This window comes from Panulirus ornatus, chromosome 1, assembly GCF_036320965.1.
Source record: "Panulirus ornatus isolate Po-2019 chromosome 1, ASM3632096v1, whole genome shotgun sequence".
NCBI lineage: Eukaryota > Metazoa > Arthropoda > Malacostraca > Decapoda > Palinuridae > Panulirus > Panulirus ornatus.
Window position 1 is genome coordinate 53,010,139 of NC_092224.1, and position 13,456 is coordinate 53,023,594.

Genomic DNA, 13,456 nt, shown 5'->3' on the forward strand with positions numbered 1-13,456 from the left:
CTGCGTTTGCCAGGACATACCAGCTAGGCAGAGAAACGTCAACCATTGGCTCTCACTGTGGTACAGTGGAATGCTAATAGCAACATATCACTGGGGTCCCTTTGAGGATGCTTATTAATTAATATAGTTCAGAAACAAAGCTTTGAGTGAACATAGAAACAAATGAGATACTAAGAGGAGAGATGTCTACAGATTTATAACAACGGAAGTACAAATGACGTGTTTCTTAGACATACAACTGCTAACTGTTATCATAACTATGGTGTTCTTGACATGGTAGTAATTTACGATATCTGGCTGTTGCATTGGTTAACCTCGGCACAGTGTGTCCGGTAGCACTGGACGAGAAGTACAGAGGATCGTCTCGTTTCTTGAAATTGACGTAATTGTGTAACGTTTCGTATACGTGACATTACACTTGCATGGTCAGTGAGATGCAACAGAAGGTTGAATCATTTCTCTTTAGATCCCATTTTCTCTTTATCTTGTAATTCCTTAATTTATCCACTCTCTTGATATATAAGAGGAACGCAGAATCTTCTGACAGTGGGTTTAAATATATGGAGGTAATAATAGGTACTTGGGCAGTATAGTTTCTGTAAGAGTCCTTGAATGCCCTCAAACATTCTTTGGCTGTTGACCAATGAGTGTCTTCGGCCGCTTCCTCCCACTCCCAGCACCAATGAGAGAGGCGAACTTGAGCCGTCGTCCAATCACTGGTGAGTTCGTTCTCCAGCCCCCACAGCCAGCTAATAGAAGACAAGGTTTTTTTTTTTTTTGTTTTTTTTTGCTCGCTAAAAAAGAAAGCGGCGCGATGTGTAATTCTCAGTGCCTGGGAGAACAAGTGAATGTTGCATGTCCAATTTGCTGAACTAGTCATTATTTTTTATTTTTACCTTGAATTACACCTTTTAACATTTATAGTGATAAGAATACGAGGCACTAGAATAACACCCAGTACGACACTACACTAATAGCAAGCGTATGAGAACACTGGACTGCATCACGCTCATCCGTCACGACTGAAAAAGTAAACACGGCAAGCACATCACAGTGGCCTCCCGTTCCGAGAAAAAGGCGGCCATGGCTACACCAATCAGCGCCTGCTGCTCATGGCCTATCACAACCACCAATCACAATGTACCTCTCACGGACTAGGGCTCGTACACCAACCAGCGAGCAAGACTCATTGCGAGGTTGGGAACCGGCCGATCTTTCGCATCGGATAGTTAGGTAAAAGTGTTTGAAGAAATTGAAGATATCCTCGCAGTAGTCACAACAATGTTGTGTGGAGGCATGAATTATAGATGAAGATGTACGGATGGGTGAATGTGTTGGTATTGTTTGAGGACAAGAGTGTAGTGTAAGAAGGGTTGATGGAGGAAGCAATGATAGGGTATGTGAGAGATGTGGTAATAAGAGTGTAGTTGACAGAGCTGTAGATGTCTGTTGAAATAGTTTGGATGTTTGGAGAGAATGAGTGGGACAAGGTTGTCTGAGGATATATGTCAGAAGTGAAGGGGCAAGCAGAAGGGTAAGACCAAATTAAGAAATGGAAAGATTGAGCGAGAAACTGAGTCCTCGAGGTCTGAACGTACTGGAATGCGAAGGTGTGCGCAAAGAAGAGCGAACTGAAGCGTAGTAGTGTATAGGGAGCGACACGCTGTCAGTGGACTGAACCTGGGGGTATACCACGGGAAAGTCTTTGGTGCCTGATTATGCTGTGAGACGGCTAAGCTAAGAATGGGTGTGAGCAAATGAGGCTTTTATTTCCGTTTGTCCCTAGGAACGAAGGAAAATTTCTGTGTAATATTAAGGAATGATCACTAATTATCAGTTTGATATATTCAAAGCTCAGAATACATTAAGATATACTTATATATTCGCACACGATAACAGTGATTGTGAAAAAAGGCAACCCTCAAGCACCCAGTCCTTACTCCATTGCTGCGATGAATATATTCTTTGGAGAAAATAACCCAACTCCTTGATGACATCATAATATCTATAACATGATGACCTGAGTATATGGGGATGACATATATGATGACCCCTGATCTTGTAACGAGTTGATCTATTGGAGGACAGTAATAATGTTCGTAATTCTAAACTTGTATAGTTGGAGACAGGAGAGTATAAAGCAGATGGCTCTTCCCCACCCACTCATCCCTCTGGCTCAACAGCCGACAGGAGAACAGCTAAGGCGTATGAAAGGTGTTGACTGACAGATTCAGGACAATGTAAAGGTGTTGACTGACAGATTCAGGACAATGTAAAGGTGTTGACTGACAGATTCAGGACAATGTAAAGGTGTTGACTGACAGATTCAGGACAATGTAAAGGTGTTGACTGACAGATTCAGGACAATGTAAAGGTGTTGACTGACAGATTCAGGACAATGTAAAGGTGTTGACTGACAGATTCAGGACAATGTAAAGGTGTTGACTGACAGATTCAGGACAATGTAAAGGTGTTGACTGACAGATTCAGGACAATGTAAAGGTGTTGACTGACAGATTCAGGACAATGTAAAACGAAAATATCCCGACGTAGGGCCCTCGGGACGCTGACTGGGAAAGAAGACGTCATAAAAAGTTGGATTTGGTAATCGATTCATTATTCTGGATGTAGAGGAAAATATATCTATTTCATTATTTGTGTAGACGTAAAGTGGTAGGTTTAGCCGTAACGTCTGGTGGAAATTTATTGCCGTTCTACAACTGTGAGAATTTATTGCAACTATGCAACTGCAAACTGATAAATATTTGCTCTTACTTGGATTGCATATGTTTCCTTTCAAACTTGATGATGTTATGTCTGGTGTTTGTATCTGTTCAACTTCAGGAAATTATCGTGAGTTATGTTGTCGAAATATTTAGCATATCAAAGTACGATTGGATCTCGAAGTTTACTTTTATATATTGGATTTTATATATTATTAGAATAGATAGTTTTATATGTGAATCTTGCTTCGTGAAGTTTGCTTAGAGGGAAAGAATTCGTTTTGTTACCCTTTGTTCATTTTAGTTTTTCTTTACCTTTGACTTTGTTGTATAACTAGAACTGAACCGCGTATTATACACTTATGAATCAGTTATATATATTTTTTTTTTCATGAAACCCAACATTCCTGAGTCTGTCATATGCAGTCGGGCACCATTTACCGCAATTTAGGTCATTTTGATAATCACTCCAAGGTCTCTTTCTTCTTGTACTGAAGATGACATTTCGCAATTCAGATTTTCATCGCCGCAATGCAGTACCTTGTGTTTGTCTACAGTGAAGTCCTTTTGCTTGGTCTGTGACCACTTCATCAGTTTTGCTTAAATTGCTTCGATTTATTAAAGTGTCTCCCTTTCTATGGGGCTAGATGTCTTAAGTCTTCGTTAACCGCTATTTTTCTTTTTGTAATTCTCCTGGTGAATGCTGTCTACAGATCACTGAGAGAGATGGTGAAAAATATGGGTCTTGGACCAGCCCTTGTGTTATAGGTTACTCCGGGTTTCACTAAGCCAGCCTGATGCTTCCCCTCTAACCCCCCCCCCCCCTTGTTATCTGTGTGTAAGGGGAGAAGGAGGAAGAGGAGGTCAGTCTACTCCCAGTATGATAGCCGTTTCTTTAGCGTCGTTTGTTAAGGAGCCGTTTTCTTCAGGTACCAAGTATGTAATGTATTGTATAACTTTTTAATCCTTTTATGTATCTTTTATCATTCTTCCCATTGAATATATATATATATATATATATATATATATATATATATATATATATATATATATTTTTTTTTTTTTTTTTTTTTTTTTTTTTTCATACTATTCGCCATTTCCCGCGACAGCGAGGCAGCGCTAAGAAAAGAGGACTGGGGCTTTGAGGGAATATCCTCACGTGGCCCCCTTCTCTGTTCCTTCTTTTGGAAAATTAAAAACGGGAGAGGAGGATTTCCAGTCCTTCGTTCCCTCCCCTCTTAGTCGCCTTCTACGACAAGCAGGGAATACGCGGGAAGTATTCTTTTTCCCCTATCCCCAGGGATATATATATATGTATATATATATATATATATATATATATATATATATATATATATATATATATATATATATATATGGTCTTAGTTGTATCTTAAACATTTGAGGAAGGTGATTAAAGATATTTTAGTCATGCCTGAAATTTCGGCCTTGACGACCAAGTGCACATGACCGACCCACCCGTCTGGCAGTCAAAATTTTCTCCCCGGCGGATATCCTGACCACAATTCCGTGGTCGTGTTATGAGGATTACGATCCCTGATCCTGTGGTTGTGTACATGAAGACATCCTGTACATGATGTTGCTCGTTGTCTGTCCTCGTTCAGCCTGGCATGTCTCGCTCCTCCTCTTCTTTCAGCGAGTCTTATCTTCCTCGTGGAGAACTATCCGATCTTAGCAACTATGTTTACGTCTGTAATCTTGAGCCAGCCAATGCTATCTTTCGAAGTTGGCCGATAAATAAAAAAGATTAAAGTATCATTTCATTATCTTTAAGAATCACAGTGGAAATTCACAGTAAAAGTTGTATTGTGATTTACAGTATATATGATGATCTGATGCCTAACTTTCCGCATTATTCCACAAAAACTAATTATATCTTCCTGTGCTTTTTGGATGAATCTTAAGCTGTTATTCTGTCACCTCACACTGGATGGGATCATTTTCTTTACAAAGGAATATTCGTATGGCCTGTGTTCCCTGTGATCAACTAAGATATCACACTTAATGCTGAGGGGTTTTCAGACTTGCAGTTATAGCTTCTCGGTTTGTAGTCGGAGACATTATTTCCGCAGAGAAACTTGTGTATTTCCTTTAATAACAAGGATCTGTAGAGGAGTGTCGCTGTCGGTATTGTCGTCTCACTCGCCAGTTTGCTGCACAGCGAGTCTTCAGATCACTCTCAGCTCTATGTACGTTGAATGAGTAAAACAATGGAATATAATCACTTGCTTTGTTTTTGCTGTAAATATCCTGATCACCACTTTGGTTGATGGGTTTATTATGCGGTATTTAACCCAGGTTTCTGTTGTTGGTATGATATGTGGCTCTTCACACAGCGTATTTGCTTAGGTCCTTCCACTTCAAGTGTAGACTACGAGCGTTGCTGTAGCGAACTTTAATTGTGTACACGTAATGGTTTCAAGGATCCCGAAGCACAAATATCTGGCTTTCGGAAATCATTTTTGAAGTTGTTCTGTCTTGTTCCCTGTCTTGTTTTTGAATTCATATTTAGGCGTGAGACTGGTCACACTTGACCTTATGCTCACGGCTTAAGTGACCTTCTCTGACCTCATCTTGCATTCATCTGGGGACTTCATACCCTCATTCCATGATCTTATTGGCAGTTGCCTTCCTGGATATAACTGACCTGTTCCTAACTTATATCTAATAAACTTTTTCTTATCTTGTCATTTAACCTAACTTAACCAGTACCGTCCCAGCCTTGTTCATAACCAGGCCGTTACCATCAAACAACCTCCTGTCATCTGTAAAGCTTTCCCCTACGTAATCTACTTCCCGAGTCCTACCAGTGACTTCGACTCGTCTACAAATACGTAACATTTTGTTTCAAGCTGCCGAACCTGCGTTATATCAAGGTTACGGTCCTGTCGCCACCACCTTCCCTACGGCCATCGTTGGGCTATTGATCAGCTTAGTACAATCATAGGATCTTCTCTGATCGACTTCGAACTTCGTTGTTCGTTTATGGCTGAAGAGCGACCAGGCTGCCTACTGTAATGTTCGTGGTTACATCCTGTTATGTGTCAAGATCTCCAGCATGGCATCTCCTGTGTTTGTTCTTATTGCAAAACTCTGTCAAAATTTAACCTGATCAAATAGTCTGCAGTAAGCGTGTGTCTTGGCTCATTATTTTCTTCTTTAGGAAGTCTAACTCATCTCTCATCACTGTTCCCATTTCTTTCCTCTCTGTCTTGGGCTTCGTACTGTTCCTAACCACTTGGAGATTCTCACCACTGCCATCCAAACGTTACTATGTTTCCTGTTGAGATCATAACCATCTCCTTCCTTTCCCAGAGATAGAGGGAGTGTTAGCGTTACGCTGACGTCAGTCAATAGTCTCAGTACGTTCTTGTTTTTCACTAACCTCACGAAGGTCAACTGTATAAGGCAGAGGAGAAATGTAAACCATATTGACCACCAATCCTGAGCAGAAACTGGTTAGTCACGGCTAGCGAGGTGACGTGTGTTGAGGAAGCTGGGTGAGTCTTCGTTGATCCGTGATGTTGTCATACAATTGAGCGTGCGAGAACACGTGATGTGTGAGCTGTAGTGGTGGACATAAGTAAGAGCACAGACGTAACTACAGTTGGATCAATAATGTTATGAATCCTCGTCCAAGCAGCGACCTGCAGTGATGGTCAAAACAGAATCTTAAATACTTATTTTCTCCGTTTTCTAAAGTTGCTATTTCGTAGTTATTGACGGAAAGTTTATTTAATTGTGTATCCCAACAGCGTATTTTGTTTGCTGTTATTAGTAAACACGAGGACAAGCGACCCAGGTGTGTCACGAACCCGTCTGGGTCCCGGCCAGAACAGCCACCTCACCTTCTCATCTCTCATCCTCTCTTTGGATATATATATATATATATATATATATATATATATATATATATATATATATATATATATATATATATATATATATACACACACACATATATATATATATTATTATCCCTGGACATAAGGGAGAAAGACTACTTCCCTCGTATTCCCTGCGTGTCGTAGAAGGCGACTAAAAGAGGAGGGAGCAGGGGGCTGGAAATCCTCCCCTCCAGCTTTTACTTTTCTAAAAGAAGGAATAAAGAAGGGTGCCAAGTGAGGATTTTTCACTTTGTCTCAGTTTTCTGTTGTTGACGCTACATCCTTTATGCGGGAAATGGCGAATATGTATGATATATATATATATATATATATATATATATATATATATATATATATATATATATATATATATAGCGTTAATGGGATAGCCTTGTTTAGGGCCTTAATTGTCCGTGTCATCTTTGCATGATTCGCATGAGCTGTATAATTTTACCACAGAACTGTTGATATGAGCTTGTAAACAAGATATTGGAACAGTCTGCTAAGATGGCGCTGGTTAACAGACTAGATATATACGTACACATACACGTAGCACATCATAGGAACTGTGTTATCAACTGGTGCTGAGGATACATTATCTCCAGGAGAACAATAACGATCCAGAACAGTTATACAACAAAGATAACAATGAAGGAAGACTAACAGTTATACAACAAAGATAACAATGAAGGAAGACTAACAGTTATACAACAAAGATAACAATGAAGGAAGACTAACAGTTATACAACAAAGATAACAATGAAGGAAGAGTTAGGGTGGTGCATGAAGCCGTGAAACACAAGCTGCTCAGAGATGGTAAAGTGCGAATAATGAGAGATTTCAGTGATAGTGAGATCAAGTGGGAAAATCTGGATCCTCATGGTGACAGAGGGTCTTGCAGACGCTAGTTCTCAGGGTCAACACAGGGAAGGTTTTACGTGGCAGCATCTCATCATAGTAAGATGAGAGGAACTGTTTGTTCATCATCATTTTTAGATGTTTTATATATATATATATATATATATATATATATATATATATATATATATATATATATATATATATATATATATATTATGTACGTATAATTGTTCATGAACTCCTGCAGCTCCAGGGTTGCGTTACTTCCTGCAGCAGGGAAATGTTGGATTCATTTCGAGTGAGAAGTTTCTTCACGAGACTACCTTTTTTTTTTTTCGTCAGCAGAAGATGGCACATCCTCGCTGAAGATCGACTTTTCCACTCGCGGTTTAAGCACAGGCAGGAGGAGTCCGGTAACACCGATCTTCACACACAGTAACATGGAAACTGTTAGCATCACACATGATACAGCAGTAGGAGGAAGTGATCATGTAATGCCAGAGTTGGTGGTAATAGAAGACGTAGAAGGAACACAGGTGAAACTTGTCTCAGAGACGAGATGTTATCGTCGAAATGATACGTCGGGGAATTACGAACAAGCACGCCAGAAAGATTACCCCAACAGGATATAAGCAGCTGCGATCTCTCACTGGACATTGTCCATACCGTGTGGCCAGAGTCCCTCATTAGGAGAAGGTAAAGGACACAAATTGTCTGCTGGCAAATATTAGAACTGTGTTCAAGTCTGTGGATTAGAGAATGTTGAGCGAGCCGTTCGCTACCTACATTAGGCCCAAAAACTAGAATATCCTTCTCTAGTTTGGTTGCTGCACTTAAAGAGACGCTAAGAACTAATACAGAAGGTGCAGAGGAGGGCAGCGAAGCAAAATAGGAATTATGAAAGCCATAAGTCCAGGGAAAGGGTAAAAGCCTTAAATTTGTCCTCTGTGGAAGAGAGAAGAGAGAGAATTACAAGAACCTAAATTGTAAGTTTTTAAAACCAATTTGATGACGTCAGCGGTAAACAGCGCCTCGACAGTTATAAGGGAAGGACAACCAAGGGTCATAACATGAAATTAAACAAGGAACTTGTTAGAAAATGTAAAAATAATATAAGAGTTGTGGATGAATTGAATAAAGTGTATGATGAAATTATGTATGTGGACATCGTACAGGAGTTTAAAAAGTCGCATGGTAGTCAAGGATGAGCAAGAGATGGGGCCACATGAGCTATAAACTCCCTGCTTGTATAGAACAATTCAGTATACACACACACACACACACACACACACACACACACACACACACACACACACACACATATATATATATATATATATATATATATATATATATATATATATTTTTTTTTTTTTTTTTTTTTTCCATACTATTCGCCTTTTCCCGCGTTAGCAAGGTAGCGTTAAGAACAGAGGACTGAGCCTTTGAGGGAAGTCCTCACTTGGCCCCCTTCTCTGTTCCTTCTGGAGAATTAAAAACGAGAGGGGAGGACTTCCAGCCCCCGCTCCCTCCCCTTTAGTCGCCTTCTGCGACACGCGGGGAATACGTGGGAAGTATTCTTTCTCCCCTATCCTCGGGGATTTTATTCATGTGAGAAACTGCAGAAGCTGGTGACTGAGTTTGGTAAAGTGTGTGGAAGAAGAAAGTTAAGAGTAAATGTGAATAAGAGCAAGGTTATTAGGTACAGTAGGGTTGAGGGTCAAGTCAATTGGGAGGTGAGTTTGAATGGAGAAAAACTGGAGGAAGTGAAGTGTTTTAGATATCTGGGAGTGGATCTGTCAGCGGATGGAACCATGGAAGCGGAAGTGGATCATAGGGTGGGGGAGGGGGTGAAAATTTTGGGAGCCTTGAAAAATGTGTGGAAGTCGAGAACATTATCTCGGAAAGCAAAAATGGGTATGTTTGAAGGAATAGTGGTTCCAACAATGTTGTATGGTTGCGAGGCGTGGGCTATGGATAGAGTTGTGCGCAGGAGGATGGATGTGCTGGAAATGAGATGTTTGAGGACAATGTGTGGTGTGAGGTGGTTTGATCGAGTAAGTAACGTAAGGGTAAGAGAGATGTGTGGAAATAAAAAGAGCGTGGTTGAGAGAGCAGAAGAGGGTGTTTTGAAATGGTTTGGGCACATGGAGAGAATGAGTGAGGAAAGATTGACCAAGAGGATATATGTGTCGGAGGTGGAGGGAACGAGGAGAAGAGGGAGACCAAATTGGAGGTGGAAAGATGGAGTGAAAAAGATTTTGTGTGATCGGGGCCTGAACATGCAGGAGGGTGAAAGGAGGGCAAGGAATAGAGTGAATTGGAGTGATGTGGTATACAGGGGTTGACGTGCTGTCAGTGGAGTGAATCAAGGCATGTGAAGCGTCTGGGGTAAACCATGGAAGCTGTGTAGGTATGTATATTTGCGTGTGTGGACGTGTGTATGTACATGTGTATGGGGGGGGGGGTTGGGCCATTTCTTTCGTCTGTTTCCTTGCGCTACCTCGCAAACGCGGGAGACAGCGACAAAGTATAAAAAAAAAAAAAAAAAAAAAAAAAAAATATATATATATATATATATATATATATATATATATATATATATATATATATATATATTATTTAACACTTTACCACGAGAATGGAACCCTGGACCATCCGTGTGGCAGCCAGGTAGCCTATACCCAGGTCCACGATGAGCTTTAAACAGCACTTACGTAAGCACTCGCTGATTCACGGACCTCGCTGATGCGTCACGCATCCATTACGAGGTGGAAATATCCACGCTCACTCTCTGGCCAAGGAAATAAGTCATGCTCTTCGATTCCCGAGGCACTGCGGTGACGTGTTCATGTCAACCATGGTGGATTATGCTACCTTGGCTGCTACACAGATGGTCCAGGGTTCGATTCTCGAGGTATTGTGGTAAATATATATAATGCTGTGTACAGAGTGAGACCCCACAAGTGATTGAAGGACAGAACCATAGTGTTGTGAAGGAAGCGATCTGTCCTCCTGAAGGTAAGATCTTAAGAGAGAGGTTGTCAAGATGTCGACTCTCCTGATGATTTGTTCGAGTCGCGAGAAGATGCTTCCTTTGAGTTAATAGACTCCAATTCCTGCATCAGGAAGAAACGGGATGACAACAGTACGATGGAGGAGAAGCTTAACCTAACAGGATACATTTATCGGCTAATTATGCCCTAAAAGTATCACTGGTAAGAGATGAGAAGCCTTAGAGATCCTCCCACTATTGTGCTTGGGGGAGCTGGGTGGGTTAGCTCGGCCCCCACGTACGGATGGGTTGCAGGAAGCCAATGCTTTTTTGCTGGAAGGGTCGGCGGGTTACTTGGGAATTCCGTGCTGGCAGTTACAGAACTTCTTCCTCTCTATGGATATAAATAGACGCCCTGAGCCCTTGAAATAGTTACCTCTCGAGACCATAAACGTATTCCCGTCCTTTCATCTCTCAGCATTTCACCATCTCTGCGTCCCACCATCTCCCATTCCCAACGTCCCGCCCTCATCGTTGACGGTGAATAACCTGGTCACCCCTCACGCCCTACCCTCCACCTTCCTCATGACATCTGCCAACATATGTCCGGTGGTCCAGGTCTCGTGTCGCGCCGGGTGTTGTCATCATCCCTTGACTTGAACACTGTGAAGGGTTAGTGTGTGTGTGTGTGTCCTCCCGAGGCCTAAACTTAGCTCGGAAGTGAGGCAGGGTGTCGTGCATGGCCACTCTCCTGCAGTTCACCTTGTACAAGCAGCTTTATTTCTGTGGAGACACACGTATTTCCAGTTTTCGCCCACACGCTTCATCACGCATCAGACCAACACTAACTTTCTATATACTTAACATTGCAATTTCCATAATTGTGTCTGTGATGATGAAAAGTTTGGCGCTCGTCCTTCTTCCCCCGAAAACGAAGTTAGAAGTTATTACAAACTCGGATATATGCCACATGTGTTGCACGTACAGGAAGTTACTTTAAGTTACTCATTAGAAGTGACTTTAAACAGATATACGTAAAATAAGACAGCAGAACACTCAAAGAATTAGTAAGAAAAAAAATAGAAGCATGAAATTATCTAAGATCTGCTGTATGATGATTTCAGGTTATCAGTCCCTCAATATCGTAGTAATGGTTGATGTGTGATCACTGCCACACAGGTAGTGGGGTATTATTGCCAGATGTTGCGCGAGTTCCTGGAAAGTCTGCGGTGTTCAGCGTAATGAAAATCAGACTCGCTAATATTAATGTCACTATATCAATTATTAGTATAGTATAGTGATATCGATACCAACATTCATACGGTCACCACCACAGGAACGCATGAGTCGTGTAAGTGAAAAGAAATTTAGTGGTAAACATGCATTCCTAAAAAGAACTTATTGGCACCTTCATAATCTCGGCTTGGGAGCCCTCATGTCGAGTTGCCCATTATGTTATTATTTCCTCAGTGGACGTTACGAGCGATTTCATTATCAGAACATAACTACGTCAAGATATCCCCTCTTTCACAAAGTGAAGTCGCTCCCTCACCATTCACGACATGACGCTGCTTATCAAGCTCTGTGTTGCTGCAATCGTCGCCTAGGCTCCATAATTATGTACGCAGGACATCCATACACTCGCTAATCTTTGTCTGTTTATTGTGGCCTTGTAGACGGGTGGGGAGGTTCCTCCCTCCTCAGCTTTCTGTCTGGGATCTGGCGGCGGTGTCGTTGCGTTATGCACCGTGTGTGCAGGTTAAGGGGACCATCCGTATTACTTTTCTTGCGTTACAACTTTTGTATGTGGATGTTTTGGTTTGGTTGATATATATATATATATATATATATATATATATATATATATATTTTTTTTTTTTTTTTCATACTATTCTCTATTTCCCGCGATAGCGAGGTAGCGTTAAGAACAGAGGACTGGGCCTTTGAGGGAATATCCTCACCTGGACCTCTTCTCTGTTCCTTCTTTTGGAAAATTAAAAAAAAAAAAAAAAAGAGAGGGGAGGATTTCCAGCCCCCCGCTCCCTTCCCTTTTAGTCGCCTTCTACGACACGCGGGGAATACGTGGGAAGTATTCTTTCTCCCCTATCCCCAGGGAATATATATATATATATATATATATATATATATATTTTTTTTTTTCTTTTTTTTTAAACTATTCGCCATTTCCCGCGTTAGCGAGGTAGCGTTAAGAACAGAGGACTGGGCCTTTGTGGAATATCCTCACCTGGCCCCCCTCTGTTCCTTCTTTTGGAAAATTAAAAAAAAAAAAAAGCGAGAGGGGAGGATTTCCAGCCTCCCGCTCCCTCCCCTTTTAGACGCCTTTTACGACACGCAGGGAATACGTGGGAAGTATTCTTAATCCCCTATCCCCAGGGATATATATATATATTTTTTTTGCTTTGTCGCTGTCTCCCGCGTTTGCGAGGTAGCGCAAGGAAACAGACGAAAGAAATGGCCCAACCCACCCCCATACACATGTATATACATACGTCCACACACGCAAATATACATACCTACACAGCTTTCCATGGTTTACCCCAGACGCTTCACATGCCTTGATTCAATCCACTGACAGCACGTCAACCCCGGTATACCACATCGCTCCAATTCACTCTATTCCTTGCCCTCCTTTCACCCTCCTGCATGTTCAGGCCCCGATCACACAAATCTTTTTCACTCCATCTTTCCACCTCCAATTTGGTCTCCCTCTTCTCGTTCCCTCCACTTCCGACACATATATCCTCTTGGTCAATCTTTCCTCACTCATTCTCTCCATGTGCCCAAACCACTTCAAAACACCCTCTTCTGCTCTCTCAACCACGCTCTTTTTATTTCCACACATCTCTCTTACCCTTACGTTACTTACTCGATCAAACCACCTCACACCACACATTGTCCTCAGACATCTCATTTCCAGCACATCCATCCTCCTGCGCACAACTCTATCC

General features: G+C 41.5%; 1 protein-coding gene across 3 annotated transcripts in view; it reads left to right on the forward strand.

The window, feature by feature from the left end:
* LOC139748987 (solute carrier family 2, facilitated glucose transporter member 1-like) overlaps nt 1–13,456 on the forward strand; it is a 495,836-nt gene that overhangs the window by 139,130 nt on the left and 343,250 nt on the right. The gene's annotated exons all lie outside the window — the stretch shown is intronic.